This window comes from Cebus imitator, unplaced genomic scaffold (assembly GCF_001604975.1).
Source record: "Cebus imitator isolate Cc_AM_T3 unplaced genomic scaffold, Cebus_imitator-1.0 Scaffold381, whole genome shotgun sequence".
Taxonomy (NCBI): domain Eukaryota; kingdom Metazoa; phylum Chordata; class Mammalia; order Primates; family Cebidae; genus Cebus; species Cebus imitator.
In genome coordinates this window covers 771,297-793,481 of record NW_016107696.1, presented here as the reverse complement: position 1 = coordinate 793,481, position 22,185 = coordinate 771,297, and positions in this window count along the sequence as shown.

Here is a 22,185-nt window from a genome sequence, read left to right as displayed (position 1 = left end):
ATGTAGGTGATGGGGAGGAAGGCAGCAAATCACACTGCCATGTGTGTTCCTATGCAACAATTTTGCATGTTCTTCACATGTACCCCAAAACCTAAAATGCAATAAAATAAATAAATGGGGGGGGGAAAAAAAAGCAAGATTCGTTATGTATATGTGCACTCCTGTGTATGAGTCGGCTGATCCAAATAAGTGTTAAGTGTCAAAGAATCTTTGAGCTTCTCAGCCAAAGGAGAACCTAGAGATGATTTAGTTCAATCCATTTACTTCACTAAATAGCAAACTGAAGCCCAGAAGCCCACCACAAGTAAAGGAGACCAGATGAGAAAAGAGAACCCCAGGCTCCAAGCTGTTTCCCCATGCCCAGGTTTCCCTGGGCAGATCTGTTGAATGTGGGCTTGTTTTTTTGTAAAATATAATTTTTTTTTTGAGTCTCTTAAAGAACTGGCCTGGAAAACACCATCCAGTCTGGTATGTGACAACATCTCGTTTGGGTCTGATTCTTTTCACTGGAGCTCAAGGAACTAGAAGGAGATTACTATATATTTCAAATTGTTTACAGATATCCTGAGCAATGAAGCATTTTGCAATTCAGAGAAAATAGACATATGCAGAAATTAGGTTCTTGAAAGTAATTCTCAAGCAATTTAAGTTTCATGATTTAATACTCTGTAAGGAAGAGGGAGGACTTCAAAAGACTCTTTAGGTCCCTTAGTTTTACAATTGATATAAAGGCTTGGAAAGTAAAATTCTTTATGACAGAACGTACCTGGTCATATCTCCAAAGTAAATCTTTGTTATTTGTTTAAATATTCTTTATTTTTCCTTTTCAAGTCCTGTCTTTATTACCAGAAATTTGAGGACATTTCTTTTTGCTCTTTCTATAATAAATAGAGGTTTTATTCATACCCCCAAAAAACAAAATTAAGCACTGTGAGTGCCACACACTGGCAATGAGAATACTAACTGGAAATTCATTACGTTCTTCTTTTGGAACTTTAAGCAAATGCCTCATGATGGCTCACTTTGGCCCTTCACTGATGTCGAGACCTCACATCTCATCCTTGCTGTCTCTGATATGTGAAAGTGACATTCTTTCATTCCTCTGTGACCCCTCCTGGTATCTTAAGCCTTCTTCAGAGTGGCTATGGAACACAGAAATATACTTTCTGTCCTCCACAGTAATTTTCCTTAGGTATAGAACCTCATTCCTGGTATTTGAGCAGCGATGAGGGATTTGGGACACTCAGGAGGATGCAGACAAAAATGAGTCTCACACCTCATTCCACATAACAGTTGCAGTGGGAACAGAAATGTAGAAGTTAGAGTCTAGGGAAGAAACTCAATTTTAAGTTTGGTAGGTTGCTGGCTGCTAAGGTAAACAGGGCATGAGTCCAAATGTAACTTTACCTCTTTAGACACACCCCTGAAATGTATCTGAATATATTAATGCACATTTCATGAAGTAATCTTCAATGACTTCATTTAGCCACCTCAGAGAAAGTGGGCCTGAAGAAATGTCTGTTAAATGTTTTTGTCCATATTTTTTCCAATGTGCACTAGATGTATAATACATATGTATAAATATAAATATATACATCCATCTGCCCCCAAGTAATCATATGGTTGGTTTGTAATTTGCTGCCTTTATGAAGAAAGGAGCTTTTAGAGCGATGGTGTTAGCTATTTTACATCCTAAGGCAAGACACCAGATGAGGGCTGATCCCACATTTCTTAATAGCAAACAACTCACCAGGGGTTTGGAGGCAGACACAGATACAGCAATTATATATCTTCAATAAGCACTTGACTCTCATTTGGAGTTGATCTTTTATGGAGATAATGAAATCTGGACTTGATGGCAAGATTTTCTAAATAACTAGTCCCCAAAATAATAAAAGAAATTGCCCTCATTGACTGTTAAATAAGCAACTTGTAACTTCTGTATTTTATGTTATATTCTTCATGTCAGTGAAAGTCTAAAACTGTGGATAAAAATGGACCTAATATACAGAGCAGGCTTAAGGTGATGACAGAGAGGACAGCCACGGACGTGGTGACTTATCCATACAAATCTCATCCGTGGTTTGCACTTGGGATTGAAATACCAGCATCGCTAACTTCTTCAGGACCCCAAACCCAGGGGTTGCAATGCCTCTTCGGAGGTGATGGAAATCCACCCAATTGTTATCAAAGTGAGCTCCTTAGCACAAGACATTCTGTATGTTTTCAAGTAGAACACCTGATGTAAGAGAAGGTGATACATATAACAGCTTGGAAGAGAAGAAAAACAAAGGAAGAGCAAAGTTTCTATCTGAAATTACTGGAGTGTCACAGAAGGTCTTGGACAGCTGCTTATGTTCCTAAAATAGGGTCAAAGGTAGGGCACCAACATGCCTATCTGACCTTGCGATATTATCCAGGGCTTCTTTTTGTCATCATGATCCACGTAGAAATTGCTCAAATATGAAAAGCACATTGGGATTGATCAATATTTCAGAATCCTTGTAGCATATGTGCTGTTGCATACTAGATAGAAATCTCTGCTGTAAGGATAAATTATGAGAAGCTTTGCTTTGGGCAGATGATATTGGCTTCTAAGGTGTAGCTGTTGCATATTGTGTTGAATACCCTGCTGCTGGGTCAGCACTGAGTGTGAACTCATTCAACTGGGGGACATTCATATGAAAAATTTGTCTATGACTTCATCCTGGTATCAGTCTCCGCCTCCCAAGAGAGTGATAACAGTAGGAGCAGAGTTTGAATAGGTGATAAAAAACAATGGTTATATTGCTACAGAGCCTTTTATCCTTGAGCTCAACTATAAGAGGAGGCATCTTGACAAATCTAAGATATTGGCCAACAAGCCAGTGTACATTTCAGAACTTCCTTTTTACTGTATAGATTCAATACGTTCACTTAAGTTTAAAGGGAATTTATGTTTTCCAGTTTTTCACAAATGTTTCCTTATTTAACTTTCATAGTAACCTTATGTGGTGATTATTATTTTGATTATTTTATTATGTTGATATCCCATATATATTTTTTCTGAGTTATTTTGATAAACATTACTTAAGTTACTAATTGAATATGTAACACCTGTGTTCAGCAAAACAATGTCCTATTTACCTTGCACTGAAGATGTCACCATCCTAATTCCTAGAAACTGTGAATTTGTAAACGTTTTGTGGTAAAAGGGAGTTAGGGTTGAAGATGGACTTGAGAGTGCTAACAAGATGTTAGTCCCCGAGGGAGTTTAACCCCGATTATCCAGGTAGGACCACTGTAAATCCAAAGAATCTTAAAAGTGGAAGAGTGAGATAGTGACGTCTCACTCTTGATGTTATGTGAGAAGGACCAGACTTGCTATTGCATGTTGTGAAGATGAAGGAATGGCACCAGGAGCCGAAGACTGTGGGCAGCCTCTAGAAGCTGTAAAAGGCAAGGCAGCAGATTCTCCCGGGGTGGGGTTGGAGGGGGTGCTCCCAAAAGGAAACAGTTCTGCTGACACCTTTATTTTAGTTCAGTAAGACGTGTATTAGACTTCTAGCCTGCAGAATTGTGGTGCAATAAATTTGCATTAAGCCACCGAATCAGAGAAAACTAAGAATTAGATTTTCCATACAAATCAATGGTTTAGGTAATTAAAGTGTAATATTTTGATTGACAGTTTTAATCTTTTAGATGTAAACCTCTTTTAAATACATTTGTGCAATCCTCATTAAACAGAGTATATCAATCACAATTTGAGTTTCTTAATAATTCTGGAACATAGTTATTAATACACAGGTTTGGGGCTACAGTAACACAGATGAGCTCCTGATGTGGGAAGAATATTAACCATTACACGAAATGAGCCTTGTTCAGTTTTTAGAAAAATAATTGAGTCTTTTTCCTCCTGTTATTTCTTGCTTCTAGCTATTTATAAGTTTCTACCCATTTCCTCTTAATACTGCTTATAATCTGTTTATAATCAAACTTGATAAAAAGTAGATTTAACATTGCATTTAATTGAATTAAGAAGATACATACACTCTATGTCTCCTATGTTTAAAAAATATTCTTGGTTTTGCAGAGGATAGAGAGTATAAATGGAACACTTGTTAGTATATATATTTAATATTTGCCAATATATATATAAAATAAATGGAAGACTAATAGATGCATAATTTCTGTAGGCTCATCCTACAGAAATTATGGTCCTACAGAAAGTCTGGTCCTTTGTGTCTGACCTAAAGGAGAAGATACTGTATTTTAAAAGAATAAGCTCAAGATGAGTCCTGATGGGTGGTTCCCTCCTTCAATCGTAAGGTGCATAAATTTTATGACTGGTATTATCCTGCCTTCTTGACAATTGTTTAATGTTAAAAATTTTTCAGATGAGCCTGCAGAATTGTGGGGCAATAAATTTGTGACAAAGAAGTTATCAGAAATCTGTCAGAATAAAAGTCATACCCTAGTTCAAACTTCCTTTACTCAAATCCTCCTTTACTAAATGTACAAATCCCATGAGTCTGTAGAGAGAGCTTATTTGCATACCACATTCATATTTAATGATTTCACACTCAATTCTTTTGAAGGCCAGTCCAGGCAGAATACATCCTGAACCTCGACTCATCATCTTGCAAATACAAATATTTGGGTAGCAAGTTGCTGGGAAGGCAGGAAACTAGGCAGGAAAGCACAGGCAGAGTACACTAGATCTTGACTGTTAGGGAAAAGAGTACATCCAACAAAGTGTCATCTTTCCCAAAGGTAACATCTTTCCATGTAAGTGTTGGGTCATCCCTCTCTTCAACAGTGTTTTAAGCTTTGTCTGCAGCAAATGTAATATTCTAATAATGTATCCATGCTTTCTATATATATGTAGGATGGGTCTGACTTTTTAAAACTGACAACACCAATTCCAGCAGGGCAGGGTGCCTCACACTTGTGATCTAGCAATTTGGGAGGCCAAGGTGAAAGGATCACTTGAGGCCAGGAATTCAAGATCAGTTTGAAAAACGTAGTAAGACACCCATCTCTAAAAAAAGAGCTTTTAAAAGAAAACTAGCAGGGTGTGATGGCACACCTGTAGTCCCAGCTGCTTAGAAAGCTGACGTGGGAGGGTGACTTGAGCCCAGAAGATCCAGTCGGCAATAAGCCACAATAGTGCCACTGCACTCCAGCCTAGGCAACAGAGTAAGATCCTGTCTAAATAAATAATAAAATTGACAATAGTAACCTGAAAACATTACTCAACATTACTAATGACTCTGAGTTTGCAATGAAAATGAAACCTATACTCTGAAAGTGCATGGAAGCCCCTTGTATATACAAGTACATTTCAAACTGGATTCCTTAAAATTCTAGGATTAAAAATTGCATCCAAATTAAATATAGTGTTTAGCTTAGAACATTATTTTGCTGCCTCTACAACCACCCAATACCTATATACTGATTAATTTTTTAGGGCATAAAAACAATGCAAAATATTCTATAGTCTTGAAGTTTCAAAAACACTGGTATTGAAATAATTGCTGGACTTATTTCTTTGTTAAACCTGGAAAAGTAGGGATTTACAGAAATAACTTTCTGCCTCAGAATTCTCTAGAATGTACATGAACAGAAAACCCAAAAAGAAATATTGAATACTCTCCTTTCCCTAATCAAGATGGCCTAAGTGTAAAAGGCTATTTGAGCCTCTGAATTTATTTTAATCACTAATATTTACAAGTAAAGAATGAAAGGAAGAAGAGAAAAAGAAAAAGCAGGAAAAGAGGGAGAAAGATAATAGTTCTTGAATGACCAGCTGACCTTTTGCATGAGAGGAAGTGTAATATATATGTTAAAATATATATGTTAAGAGCAAGACTTTGGAGCCAAACTCCTAGGTTTGACACCATGGTTTTACCCCTTATAAGTGGTCCTTGTTATGTTAGTTGACTCAATGACCTTGATCAAGTTAGTTTATATTTCTGTGTCTCAGTTTCCTTGTCAGTTTCTGGGATGAAGCTACCAGAGGAAGGAACAGGCAGCAATCTTTGCTGTTCTGCAGTCCGTGCTGGTGATTTCCAGGGTCTGGAGTAGACTTCCAGCAAACTCCAGCAAACCTGAAGCAGAGAGGCCTGTTAGAAGGAAACTAACAAAGAAATAGTTTCAACATCAACAGAAAGGACATCCACTCAGAGACCCCATCCAAAGGACACCAATTTCAAAGACAAAGGCATATAAATCCATAAAGATGGGAAGAAACCAGCACAAAAAGGCTGAAATCTCCCAAATGCAGAACACCTCTTCTCCTCTAAAGGATCACAACTCCTCACGAGCAAGAGAACAAATCTGGATAAAGAATGCGCTTGATGAATTGACAGAAGCAGACTTCAGAAGGTAGGTAATAAGAAACTTCTCCAAGCTAAAGGATCATGTTCTTACCCAATGCAAGGAAGCTAAGAACCTTGAAAAAGTTAGACAAAATGCTAACTAGAATAACCAGTGTAGAGAAGAACATAAAAACTTGATGGAGCTGAAAAACACAGCACGAGAATGTGGTGAAGAATGCACAAGTTTCAATAACTGAATTGATCAAGTAGAAAAAAGGATATCAGAGATTGAAGATCAACTCAATGAAAAAAGGCAAGAAAGCAAGATTAAAGAAAAAAGAGTGAAAATAAATGAATAAAACCTCCAAGAAACATGGGATTATGTGAAAAGATCAAATCTACATTTGATCCATGTACCTGAAAGTGACAGGGAAAATGAAACCAAGTTGGAAAGCATTCTTCAGGACATGATCCAGGAGACCTTCCTCAACCTAGCAAGGTAGGCCAACGTTCAAATTCAGGAAATACAGAGAACACCATAAAGATACTTCTCGAGAAGAGCAACTCCAAGACACATAGACACATAATAGTCAGATTCACCAGGGTTGAAATGTAGGAATAAATGCAAAGGGCAGACAGAGAGAAAGGTCAGGTTATCCACAAAGAGAAGCCCAATAGACTCACAGTGAACCTCTTGGCAGAAATCCTGCAAGCCTTAAAGAAAATAATTTTAAACCCAGAATTTCATATCTAGCCAAACTAAGCTTTGTAAGTGAAGGAGAAATAAAATCCTTTATGGACAAGCAAATGCTGAAAGATTTTGTCACCACCAGGCCTGCCTTCAAGAGCTCCTGAAGTAAGCACTAAACATGGAAAAGAACAACCAGTGTCAGCCACTGAAGAAATATACCAAATTGTTTTTCAGCCACTGAAAAAACATACCAAATTGGTATGTTGAAATTGTAAACACCATTGACGCTATGAAGAAACCCTATCAACTAATGGGTGAAATAACCAGCTAGCATCATAATGACAAAACCAAATTCACACATAACAAGATTAACCTAAATGTAAACGGGCTAAATACTCCAATCAAAAGACACATACTGGAAAATTGGATAAGATCCATTTGTGTGCTGTATTCAGGAGGTCCATTTCATGTGCAATGACATCCATAGGCTCAAAATAAAGGGATGGAGGAAAACCTATCAAGCAAATAGAAAAAAAAAAAGCAGCGGTGGTTGCCATTATTTCAGACAAAACAGATTTTCAACCAACAATGATCAAAAAAGACAAAGAAGGCTATTACATATTGATAAAGGGTTCAATTCAACAAGAAGACTACTATCTTAAACGTATATGTACCCAACATTAGAGCACCTAGATTCATGACCTAAGTTCTCAGAGAATAATAATAATAGCAGGAGATTTCAATGCCNAAAAAAAAAAAAAAAAAAAAAAGCAGGTGTTACAATCCTAGTCTCTGATAATACAGACTTTAAATGAACAAGGATCAAAAAAGACATAGAAGAGCATTACGAATGGTAAGGGGATCAATGCAACAAGAAGAGCTAACTATCCTAAACATATATGCACCCAATATTGGAGCACCCAGATACATAAAGCAAGTTCTTAACGACCTACAAAGAGACTTAGACTACCACACAATAATAGTAGGACACTTTTACATCCCATGTCAATAATAGATCAATAAAACAGAAAATCAACAAGGATATCCAGGACTTGAACTCAGATCTGGACCAAGTTGACCTAATAGACATCTGCAGAACTTTCCAACCCAAATCCACAGAATATACTTTCTCAGCATCACACCACACTTATTCTAAAATTGATCACATAATTGGAAATAAAACACTCCTCAGCAAATGGAAAAGGATGGATATCATAACAAACAGTTTCTCAGACCACATTACAATCAAATCAGGGCTCAGGATTTAGAAATTCACTTAAAACTGCACAACTACGTGGAAACTGAACAACCTGCTCCCGAATGACTACTGAATAATGAAATGAAGGGAAAAATAAAGACATTCTTAGAAACCAGTGAGAATGAAAACATAATGTACCAGAATCTCTGGGACACATTTAAAGCAGTGTCTAGGGGGAAATTTATAGCACTAAATGTCCACAAGAAAAATGAGAAAAGATCTAAAATGGCCATCCTAACACCACAATTAAAAGAACTACAGGAGCAAGATCAAACAAATTCAAAAACTAGCAGAAGATAAGAAATAACTGAGATCAGAGCAGAACTGAAGGAAATAGAGACACAAAAAAACCCTTGAAAAGATCAATGAATCCTGGAGCTGGTTTTTGAAATGATCAACAAAATAGGTAGACCGCTAGCCAGACTAACAAAGAAGAATCAAATAAATGTAATAAAAAATGATAAAGGATATATCACCACCAATCCTATGGAAATAGAAACTACCATCAGAGATTACTACAAACATCTGTGTTAAATAAACCAGTAAATCTAGAAAAAATGGGTACATTCCTAGACACTTACACCCTCCCAAGACTAAACCAGGAAGAAGTTGAATCCCTGAATAGACCAATAGCAAGTTCTGAAATTGAGGCAGCAATTAATAGCATACCAACCAAAAAAAGTCCAGGACCAGATGGGTTCATAGCCAAACTCTACCAGAGGTACAAAGAGGAGCTGGTACCCTTCCTTTTGAAACTATTCCAAACAATACAAAAAGAGGGAATCCTCCCTAACTCTTTTTATGAGACCAATATCATCCTGATACCAAAACCTGGCAGAGACACAACTAAAAAAGAAAATTTCAGGCCAATGTCCATGATGAACATCTATGTGAAAATCTTCAATAAAATACTGGCAAACTGAACCCAACAGCACATCAAAAAAGCTTATTCATCACGATCAAATCAGCTTCATCCCTGGGATGCAAGGTTCAGCATATGCAAATCTATAAATGTAATCCATCACATAAATAAACCCAAAGACAACAACCACATGATTATCTCAATACATGCAGAGAAGGCCTTTGACAAAATTCAATAGCCCTCATACAAAAACTCTCAATAAACTTGGTATCAATGGAACATATGTAAAAACAGTAAGACTATTTATGACAAACCCTCAGCCAATATCCTACTGAATGGGCAAAAACTGGAAGCATTCCCTTTGAAACTGGCACTAGACAAGGGTGCCCTCTCTCACCACTCCTATTTAACATAGTATTGGAAGTTCTGGCCAGGGCAATCAGGCAAGAAAAAGAAATAAAGGATATTCAATTAGGAAAAGAGAAAGTCAAATTGTCTCTATTTGCAGATAACATGATTATATATTTAGAAGACCCCATCATCTCAGCACAAAATCTCCTTAAGCTGATAAGCAACTTCAGCAAAGTCTCCGGATACAAAATCAATGAGCAAAAATAACAAGCATTTCTATACACCCATAATAGACAAACAGTGGGTCAAATCATGAGTGAACTCCCATTTGCAACTGTTACAAAGATAATAAAATACTAGGAATACAACAAACAAGGGATGGGAAGGACCTCTTCAAGAACGACAAACCACTGCTCAAGGAAATAAGAGAGGACATAAACAGATGGAAAAACATTCCATGCTCATGATTAGGAAGAATCACTATGATGAAAATGGACATACTGCCCAAAGTAATTTATAGATTCAATGCTTGCCACATCAAGCTACCATTGACTTTCTTCACAGAATTGGAAAAAAACACCTTAAATTTCATATAGGACTGAAAAAGAGCCCACATAACTAAGACAATGCTAAGCAAAAATGAAACCAAAAGATCAAAAAACCAAAACCAAAAAAAAAAACCCAAAGCTGGTGGTATCATGCTACCTGACTTCAAACTATACTACAAGCCTACAGTAATCAAAACAGCATGGTACTGGTACCAAAACAGAAATATAGACCATAGGAACAGAACAGAGGCCTCAGAAAGAATGCCACACATCTACAACCATCTGATCTTTGACAAGCCTGACAAAAACAAGCAATGGGGAAATGATTCCCTATTTAATAAATGGTGTTGGGAAAACTGGCTAGCCACATGCAGAAAATTGAAACTGGATCCCTTCCTTACATTTTATACAAAAATTAACACCAGATGGATTAAAGATTTAAACATAAGACCTAACACCATAGAAACCCTAGAACAAAGCCTAGGCAATACCATTCAGAACAGGCATGGACTTCATGACTAAAACACCAAAACAATGGCAACAAAAGCCAGGATAGAGAAATGAGATCTAATTAAACTAAAGAGCTTCTGCACAGCAAAAGAAACTATCATTAGAGTAAACTGGCAACCAACAGAACGGGCAAATTTTTGCAATCTACCCATCTGACAAAGGGTGAATAATCAGAATCTACAAAGAACTTAAACAGATTTGAAAGAAAAAAATAAACCATCAAAAATGGGCAAGGGATATAAACAGACACTTATCAAAAGAAGACATTTAAGCAGCCAACAAACATGAAAAAAAGCTCATCATCACTGGTCATTAGAGAAATGCAAATCAAAACCACATTGAGATACCATCTCAGGCCAATTGGAATGTGATCATTAAGAAAATCAAGAGACAACAGATGCTGGAGAGGATATGGAGAAATAGGAAAGCCTTTACACTGTTGGTGGGAGTGTAAATTAGTTCAACAATTGTGGACAACAGTGTGGCAATTCCTCAAGGATCTAGAACTAGAAACACCGTTTGACCCAGCAATCCCATTACGTGGTGCATATATATCCAAAGGATTATAAATCATTCTATTATAAAGACACATGCATACATATGTTTATTGCAGTACTGTTCACAATAGCAAAGACTTGGAACTAACACAAATGCCCATAAATGATTATGTGGCACAAATATACCACGGAATACTATGCAGCCATAAAAAAGGATGAGTTTATGTTCTTTGCCGGGACATGGATAAAGCTGGAAACCATCATTCTCAGCAAACTGACACAAGAACAGAAAACCAAACACTGCATGTTCTCACTCATAAGTGGGTGTTGAACAAGGAGAACACATGAACACAGGGAGAGGAACATCACTCACTGGGGCCTGTTTGGGGGTAAGGGGCTAGGGGAGGGATAGCAGGGATGGGAGGATAGGGGATGGATAGCATTAGGAGAAATACCTAATGTAGATGACAGGGTGATGGTTGCAGCAAATGATACCTATGTAACAAACCTGCACATTCTGCACATGTACCCCAGAACTTACAGTATAATAAAAAAAAGGCAAGAAACAACAGATTTTAAAAAAAGATGCAGCTAATTGGAACATAACTAATAGTGTTGTGAAAATTGAATGATTTAATACATAGGAGGTTCTATATAAATTTTCTGTTACACTTATCACAAATTATTGCACATAGCAGCTTAAAACAACACTCATGTGTTATCTGTTTCTGTAGATTGGAAATCTGAGCATGGCATTGCTCAGTTGGTTCTCTTCTTAGAGTCTCAGAAAACAAAAATCAATGTGTTGGCAGGACTGCAATCCTGTCCAGAAGCTCTGCAGATGAATAAGCTTTCAAGCCCATTGAGGTTGTTCACAGAAATCAGTTCCATGCAGTTGGAGGAGTCGTCTTTGTGTCCTTGCTGACTCACTGCCAGGGGCCATCCTCAGCTTCCAGAAGCCACTTGTATTCCTTGGCTAGTTTCCCTATGATCTTCAAAGCCAGTAATGGCAGGTCAAGCTTTTCTTATGCTTCCATTTTCTCTGACCACCTTCTCTACCCCACCCCCCTCACTTTTCTACATTCCTCTTTTGTTTTTATGATCTCATGTGATAACATAGGGCCAATCTGAATAATCCAGGATGCTCTCCCTATTTTAAGGTCACCTTCTTTAATTCCATCGGCAAAATCACTTTACAGTGGTAATTAGTTTAGTGTTTGATTAAAGACGAATTCAACCCAATGGTGAATTATTGTTTAAGACGAAGCTTTAATCCTTTGTAGTTTTAAGACATGCAGTTCCCATGTCTTAATGTGGATCTGGAGTCATTGAGATAAAGAAATAATTTTTTCACATCATAAAGTAACCAAAATATTTTGTTTCCCTTAGCTGATGAATGAAAGCAGAAGTTTTAAGGCTCTGGAATTAAGAGAGGATAACAGACAAGAAAAAGTCTTAAGACAGAGTGGTACTGGAGTCTTCAATACCAAGGAAGAAGGAAGTCCATGAGAACATCCCCATGGCAGAGATGGCCAGGGAAGCTTTAAGAAATGTGAAGGCTGAGGAACACGTTTACACTGTTGGTGGTAATGTAAATTAGTTCAACTATTGTGGAAGACAGTGTGGCATTTCCTCCTGGATTTAGAGCCTGAAAGACCATTTGACCAGCAATCCCATTACTGGGGTATATACCCAAAGGAGTATATATCATTCTATTGTAAAGATACATACACATGTATGTTTATTGCAGCACTTTTCACAATAACAAAGACATGAAATCAACCCAAATGCCCATTAATGATAGACTGGATAAAGAAACTATGGTACATATACACCATGGAATATTATGCACCCATAAAAAGGAACGAGATCATGTCCATTGCAAGGTCATGGATGAAACTGGAAGCTATCCTTAGCAAACTAACACAAAAACAGAAAACTAAACACCACATGTTCACTCATAAGTGGGAGCTGAACAATGAGAACACATGGACCCAGGGAAGGGAACAACACACACTGGGGCCTGTTGTGCGGGCAGGGGAGGGAGAGCATCAGGATAAATAGCTAATGCATGTGGGGCTTAGCACTTAGGTGATGGTTGATAGGTGCAGCAAACCACCATGGCACAAGTTTACCTATGTAACAAACCTGAACATACTGCACATGTATTCCAGAACTTAAAATAAAAAAAAAAAAAAAACATGATAAGTTTCCCCCAGAAAAGAAAGGTAAAAGCTGATTTGTAATTTTTAGCAATTACCAATTCTTTGTTTTCCCACTGAAAATTCCCAAACTTTCAGTTAAAGGCATTGCTCACAATTTATATTAATGGTGTTTTGGATAAAGCAGGAGAAATAATGATATCTGCAAGTGGAGCAGACCAGTACAGAGAGGGGAGAGACATCTCAAGAGGACAGAAAGTGAGTCAGGAGAAAGCATTTAGAGAAAGCAGTAACTCAGAGCTGCATATCATTAGATGAACGTAATACCCAGCCTCGTTATTGCAAAGAGCACTAGACTCTTCATGTCAATGAAATGAGGAATACAATCAGTTTCATTCATACATGAAACATTTACTGAGCACCTACTCTGTGCCAGGCATGTCCCCAGGCCCTGAAAATATGGCACTGAATGAGGCAGATAAGGAGCTGCTCTCATAAAGCTTGCATTCTAGTGGGAGGAGACAGATGAGAAGTAAGAGGATGATACATGGTGCAAAGTGAAAAAAACGCAGAGAGATAAATAGAATGTGATTGGGAAAGGCTTTTATTTAATATGATGAAGTAGTGACATCCAAGTTTAAATTTCAATGATAATTGTAATCATTTTTAAATATGTTCATAAATTCTTCTATATTTCTCTCTCCAAAAGATGGAACCTAATTCTCTTCCTTTTAGTGTGGGAAGGATTTCCTAATGCACTTCCAATGGACAGAATATAGTGAAAGCATGGCTAGGTGATAAAAGGCATTGGGGCTTCTCTGATTATTCGCTCTGGGGGACAATTAGGTGCCATGTTGGGAAGACACTCAAACAATTTTGAGGAGAAGGCTTTGTGGTAAGAAACTAAGACCCTCTGCCCAAACTGAGCAAAAGTGAAGCCTCCAGCCAACAGCTATATATGTGCTCCATCTTGAAAGTAGATCTCTCAGCCCCAGTCAAGCCTTCAGATGCCTGCAACCCTCATTGACATCTTCACTGCACCTTCATGAGAGACCGCAAGCCAGAACCACTCAACAAAGTTATTTCCAAATTTCTAACCTCCACCCCTGCCCAAATACAAAATAGTAAAATGTATTATGTTCCACTACTAGATTTTGAATAATTTGTCACACATTAATAGATAACATATGCTAATGGTGGAATACATGGACAAAAAACAATTTCTAAGCATAAGGAAAGGCAAATTCAAAGGCTCTTGAAATGGCTACAAGTTGAGCAAGTTTGAGACATTAAGGTGAGGCCTAGAGGTGGAAGAAAAGAGGACAAGTCAGGCTGGGGAGGAGGGTTGTGGTGAAGAGCTTGGATTTTATTCTAAGAGAAGAGAATGGAGGTAATTAAGAAGAGAAACAATGTGATCAAAGAGCAAAGATCACTTTACTGTGTTAAAAATAGATTGTGTGGCTGTAAGAAGGTGGCAAGAGTGGACAAGGGGAGATCATGAGGAAGGAAGCTGTGTCAGAGAGCATTCAGGGGAAGCCATAACTCAGAGGTGGATATCATCAGATGGATGTAATGCCCAGCCTGATTATCCCTCAGCAATACTGCAAAGGGCTTAAAGGAAAGTCTGTTTCCTCCCACTAGAATGTAAGCTTTGTGAGAACAGCTCCTTATCTCATTCAGTGCAGTATTTCCACTGAGATAGTAGCAGTGGAATTGGAAAGAAGGGGACAGAATCAGGACAGACTTTGGAGGCAGAACATTTGGTTCATATATTAAAGGAAAGGGTTATGATATTATGCTGGCTAAATATTCAGGTTATTTAAATAATCTAACAAGAGAGATATAAGGGGATATAAGTCACAGTAATACGAGACAAATGACACTAAATATCACAGAAAAGGTAGACATAGTGTAGAAATATGGGTCTTTCTAATCTTGGCAACATTTGAACCAAGACTGATTGACCTTAATATCAGAAGCTTAAAATCAGGTCCCACAGAAAGCTGAGGGAAGCTCATTTTCCTCATTACTCAATCTCTAAGAATATCCTTTTTCCTACTGTCCTGAGTACTGGCCTCTGACTCCTGAGTCACCTCTTAGGCAGGACAGGTTGAGGTGCACCTCTGCCTTCTCTAGGCTCATTCACGTAAGCCTATAACTTGTGAATTTTTCTAGAAAAACTTGAAAAGCCTATAGAATGATTTATACATGAATTTTGAATCAATTTATCCTGAGCTTAAAGATTTGAAATGATGCAATCTCAAGCCTAAGAAAATCTGAAAAACGTATATGTCATTCAGTTAAGCAAAACACGTTACATACATTGAATTTCAATTTATTTGAGAATTTTAATTCTTTGAACCAGGAAAGGATCCAGATACTGAGATAATTCTACAAGATACTTTGACCTAGACATCTGGCTACAAATATCAGATGCCAAGTTTTCTGAATTCAAGTGACATTTTTAAAGCAAATGCTAACATTTATCATTCAAATACAATTTTCATTTTTAAGATAGGAATGTCTATAGATGAAGTGTGAAATTTTCTTTAAACCATAAACTCTTTACCTCTAGAAATTCCTTGACTTCTATATGAAGTCAGGACTGCTTGTATGTCTTTTTATTGCCTTGAACGTCACAGTTTCAGACCCTACTTCTAGGATGATAAGGAACCTAATCGAAGTAGATAAGTCACCTTTTCTCACTGTATTAAGAATAAGAACACAAACCTGATTGGTAGCATTTATAATTTTTTTTTTTTTTTTTTTGAGACAGAGTCTTGCTCTGTCACCCAGGCTGGAATGCAGTGGCACGATCTCAGCTTACTTCAGCCTCCACCCCCTGGATCCAAGTGATTCTCCTGCCTCAGCCTTCTGAGTAGCTGGAACTATAGGTGCACGTCACCACACCAGGCTAATTTTTGTATTTTTAGCAGAGATGGGATTTCACCATGTTGGCCAGGATTATCTTGATCTCTTGACCTTGTGATCTGCCTGCCTTGCCTCAGCCTACCAAAGTGCTGGGATTACAGGCATGAACCACCGTGCCTGGTCGCATTTGTAATTTTTATACATTAAAATTATTCTACCCAATAGTCAGAAAAAAATAGGTTTATTTATTTATTTTTTAACCTGTACCTGACAATAGTAGAAAGTGGTCCTAAGAGAGAACACTTAGATGTTCTTTCTAAATGTCTTTCAAATCAGCTTAAGTTAACTTTTTAAAACATAAACAAAAAATCAAATATTTTCACTTGCAGCAGGACTTCTCAACAAATTGATATTCACAGAGAGTACTTTGCTGTGCTCTGAGAAGTTTAAATAAGTAATTAACTTAGTGAAGTAAGTCAGTATACATGTGGGAAATAACAACCAATGTCCAGAAGGTGATTCAAATACTAAGCACCTGTTGATTGAGTTGTTTCTAAGTCTCTTGACCAGAAAAACTCAATGTTGGCTGCACATTAGAATCACCTAGGAGCTGTGAAATATGCTGAATCCTGGGTCATAACTCAAACCCATTAAAGCAGAATCTTTGGAAGAGGAACCCAGTAATCCTGGCTCTTGTGGCTCTCCAAGTGATCATGAAGTGCAGCCAAGATTGAACCACTGCTGCATGATCAATGAAATGATTTGTTACCATAAGAATTACTTAGGTGTCTTCTGAATTTACATGACTTTTTTAGAGAACTGGAAGTTAGAACTCTGTGTGAGAAGGTCATTCTGTAAAGGGCAGAAGGAAGTTGGTACTACATATGGCTTATTGTCGGTAAGCAGGTGTATGCCATGTGATTGCTTTAAAGAACTGAACAAAAACAACTCACCACTGCCTGAGCAAACCTGACTCTCAATAGTTCAAAATTGCTTAGTTATTATATTGTGCCTCTTATCTAAAAATAAGGCAGGACGTTGTCGTTCTAAGGACAAGGAAAGAGGAAGCTTACTAATTATTCACGTGTTCCACCAGGTGCAAAGACACCTTTGAATCACAGTAAGTAGGTGAATAAACACCAGACACTCAGGAACTTGGCTTCCATACAAATCTCAGGGCTTCAGTAAACTAGTAATCATGGGACATTAGGGGGAGAATGGGATCGTTTCTAAATTGGGGACAGGGTGGAACCAATCCCAACAGGAAAACACCTTTTGTTTTTTTTTCTCTCTCTCTCTCCTGTTTACATCTGAAGAAGTATGCATGAATAAGAGATGAAAGCCTCCTTTCCAAAGGAATACTTAAAAAGTATCTGAGGATAAAGGTCACAGCTGAACTTCATTTCCTCTTTTTCTACAGTAATTCAAATTATGTTATGCTAATTGAGAAAATATAGCTTAATTTTAACAAAGGAATGTTATTTCCCCCAACACCAGCGATGATTATATCTTTTGGTTTCTGCTCTATAACTACCCAACACCTTTCAAAATTATTATTCAGAGAGCACAGGTTAGCAGAGGGGTTTTGCGTGACTGAAAATGGTAAACATCTGGGAATCCAGGTGCTCGACATTTAAATTCTCTGGCACAGAAGTGTTCCTTCATTATGTGAAACTGTCACATTATTATTGTGCCTAATGATACTATCATTATCATACTCACTTGAGTGACAAAATGCCAAATTCATGCCTGTCAATTTTTTGCTGTGTCTTTCCAAATCAAAGAGCTTTTGCTTTTAAAAATCTATCGAATTAGCACAGTAGGCTCAGGCAGCAGACAGTAGTTTCAGTAATAATATTCAAAAATTATATGCCATTGTATTCCATCTCAATAGTTTATGCATTAAATCTAGTATTGGCAAGATTTAGCCATTTAAGGTTGAATTGTTCTAAATTTATTTATGTGTATCAAGGCAAATATTTAAGCATGAGAATTTCCATCACAAAAAGTGATAAGAAAAAAACAATTTAGAGGAGCATAATAAAAAGAAATATTTTACTAAGCTGCTAATCCATAAAATTCCAATTTATTTGAATGCATTAAAAGAATGTGCTTGATTTTCATATATTTAAAAATGTTTTGTCTGCACATATATTAAAGCAAGTGTAATTAATGGAAATTACATGAAAAATAGTTACAGACGTTGAAAGGTCTCAAACGATTTGGAGAGACAGTAAAGCAAATCTAATGTCAAGATACTCTAGTTGTTAGGGGTTTGGAGTCTAGATTCAAATAACATTAGTTTAAATTTTGGCTTCCACTTACATATGAACTTGACAAGTTACTTAGCCATTCAAAGCCTTACTTCAATCCCGTCTAACTCACACATTTTTTGTGAGGCTAGAAATAGACAATCTGTCTAGTACATAGTAAGTGCTCAATACTGGTTAGCTATTAACAGGGATTATTATATATTACATTATACATTACATTTTCTTGTATGATACTATATTGTTATAAAATAACTTTATTTCTAGTTATAAGACTGGTAGATAAGAGGATGAGTAGACAAAAGTTACCTAGATTTCAGTTAACATTTGACAGACACTGTAATATTTATGTGAATAAATCAAAATTTTCAAGATGATAGTGCAGCATGGTGAACTTATAACTAGATTATTAACTCTTAGATAACTAGTTAACATCAATGAAACTGATGTCACTAGATAGGCTCTGCTTCAGCTGAACTAAAGATACCATCCAACTCTCCATCCAGACACAAGGAGAAACCTCTTGGGCCACTGAGTTGCTTCCCATTTTTTCACTGCTTGTCTCCCCCAGCCATTAACACAGAACATTTTGTCAGTCACATCTCTTCAAAACCTCTCTGAAGTCTTCCTTCTTCCCCTATTCCCTTCTCCTGCCATAGTGCCACATTTGCCTCTCCTGCCTCAGTCTCTGTTCTTCTCCCATTCTCCTGCTCAAGTAATCCCACATTTCTGCCTGAAAGCTCTCTAACTTTCCTAACACAGTTGCCTCTCAGTCTTCCCTTCAGTCCATAGAAAGCATTTCTCTTTCCCCCATTACAGATGGCTGACAAATATAATTCTAGCACAAGAATTAATTAAATGACATTTTGAGCACAGTTTTACTGAATTCCAAGATTATTTTCTGTTTCCTGGTTAAATGTAGTATATCCTGTTAAATCCTCTCATTTTCCTCAAATCTAATAGAACAACCAACATATATGGGGAAGCCCTAGCTGCTAATGATTCCATAGCTCACTATGAGTTATCACAGTGACACATAATACACCATCATGAACTGCATCATTGCACTGGGTTATTGGTACGTATTCAAGAGGATATTACAAGAATGATGAAGACTAAGGTAGATGCCATGTCAGTTAAAAGCCTCATTGTAGGATCTGACTGCTCACTCAAATCTGTTTTCTGTGGAACCCTTGGGAAAATTGTTCACCGTTTTTACTAGAGAGACTACGGGAGCATCCATGTAAAGTGCTTAGTACAGTGCTTGTTATATTTTTAGCATCCTATAACTGGTAGATTAAAATGATGATCTTGTTCTGTGTCTCTGGGAGTGTGTGTTTGTGTATGTGCATTTTAATTTCTCTGTCAAAGTTGATCTCCAAAGCAATTGCCAAGAAAAGATCACACAAAAGAGGAGACAGGTACTTTTAAATGGGTAGGATATTACATATAAAGGCTTATAAAATCTAATTGCTTTTGTAAAGACTCCCTGAAAATTTCCATTAGTAGTTTATATTTATTCATTTATTTAAAATATTTTTAGCAAATTTTTATGAAGTATTTATTATGTCTGCTGTCCCATGCAGTAGAGGTGCTTCAGTGAACAAAGCAGAGTTCCTTTCCTGGCCTGTATCTTAGAAGAAGGTGAGCAATAAATGAACCAGTAAATGTACAGTGTACCAGACGTGACACATAGAGAAAAACAAATGAGGCAGATGGTATGGAGAGTATGAAATTTATTATATTATTATTATTATTATTTTATGAAGACTGTGGGTCTCCTGCCTGGCTGACCTTCATTAGTTCCATAAGAGGATCAGATTAATCTGCAGATAACTGGATATCTCAAAACAACCAGCTGAGACTGAGTTAAAAAAAAGGATGAGGCTGTCAGGGAGTGCACAGAGCAGATCCACAATTTTTTTGCATGAGGAAATTCTGAAAGTATAGCACAGTGCAGATATAATATGAAGAGGTGCTGAAGGGTAGTATCAAAAGAATAGAGCTAGACAGGAATTTAGAGGTGTAAACTGAATACTGTAATTTAGGACTTCCTAACACAAAGTTACTTTTCTAGTACGAAGATCTGAAAAGACAGAATAAACAAAAGCCAACTTTAAGTTAGCATCCTAATAGACATTCAAGAATTGCATTAAGTATATAAAAGAATTTCTTGATTTTATACTGATCTGATGAAGTCTTACTGTTAAGATCTTAGTTTGTTTTCTGTTGCTTAAAACAAAATGCCTGAAACAGTATTTTATAAAGAAAAAGAACTTATTTCCTACAGTTATGGAGACTAAGAAGTCTACCATCAGGCGATCACATCTTGTGAGAGCCTTCTTGCTGGTGGGGTCTCTACGGAGACCCAAGGCCGCACAGTACATTTCATGGTAAGGGGGATGAGTGTGCTAACATTCTGGCTCAGACTCTACATTTTCTTATAAAGCTTCCAGTTCCACTCCCATGATAACCTATTAATTCATCAACCCATTAATTCATTAATTCATGAATGGTTTAATTCACTCATGAATTAAAGTATACTTGACATCCAACCATCTTTTAAAGGCCTTACCTCTCAATACTGCTACATTAGGATTAACTTTCAACATGAGTTTTGGGGAGGACATGTAAATGATAGCATTCTGCTCCTAGGCCCCCCAAACCCAAAATTTTCTCATATATAAATACATTCATTTCATTGCCATAGTCATAGTTTTAATTCACTCCAGCACCAACTCAAACATCTAAAATCCAGAGTCTCATCTGTGAGCTCATAACATTACAAAAAAATAATCAACTTTCAAGATACAATGGTGGTATACAGGCAAAGGGTAAGACATACCCATTCAAAAGGAGAGATATAGGCCAAAAGAAAGGGGTAACACACCCAAAAAAGTCCAAAACCCAGCAGGGCAGGCATTACATCTGAAATCTAGAGAATAATCGTTTTTTTACTTTATATGCTACTTCCTGGACATACTGGAGTTGACATTGTGCCCCCAGTGCCTCAGGTAGCACAGCGTTTATGACTTTGCTGAGTGAAACCCAGATGGCTGATCATATGGGCTAGAGTTAAGTATCTGAAGTTTTCCCGAGTACGCGTTGCATGTTGCCTCTGAGTTCACAGGTTTGGGATTCTAGCTGCAGTCCCACTCCTACAGTTGCACTAGGCAGGGACTGCCCTAGGGGGGACTCTGCAATGGCCTCATTTCCATGGCTCTGCTAGGAATTGCCCAGGTGGGGGCCATATGGCAGCTTCAACCCAACATATCTGCTTGGCATTAGTCTAGCAGGGGCTCTCTTTAGTGGCTTGGCTTCTACAAGTCTGCCTGGAACCCCAGGCTTTTCATGACATTTTGAAATCTGGGTGGAAGCTGCCACACCTCCATAGCTCTTGCTTTCTGTAAGTCTGCAGAATTGGCACCACATGTACTTTACCAAGGTTCATAATTTGTACTTTCTTGAGCTGTACCTGGGGCCCCTTGAACTATGGCTGGGATGGCCATAGAGCACTGTGCTGGGTTACAGTGAGAAGAGTCTCAAGATGATACTGGGCAGAAAGGTCATTCAGCGCACTCCAGGCCCGTTTCCTGAAATCATTCTGCTCCCTCTCAGCCTCTGAACTTATGGTAGGTAGGGCAGCCTCTAAGATTTCTGAAATTCCTTTGTGGTCTTTCTTCTTTTGTCTTGAAGTCTAGCACCTGGCCTCCCTTCTTTTCAAGCTAATGTCTTTAGCAAATGCTCACTGGGCTACACCCTTAGTTTCTTCTCCTGAACATACTTTTTCACTCTTTATGTGGCAAGGCTGAGTTTGCCACATCTTTCTGCTCTAGCTTCCCTTTTAAATATAAGCTCTGCTTTTA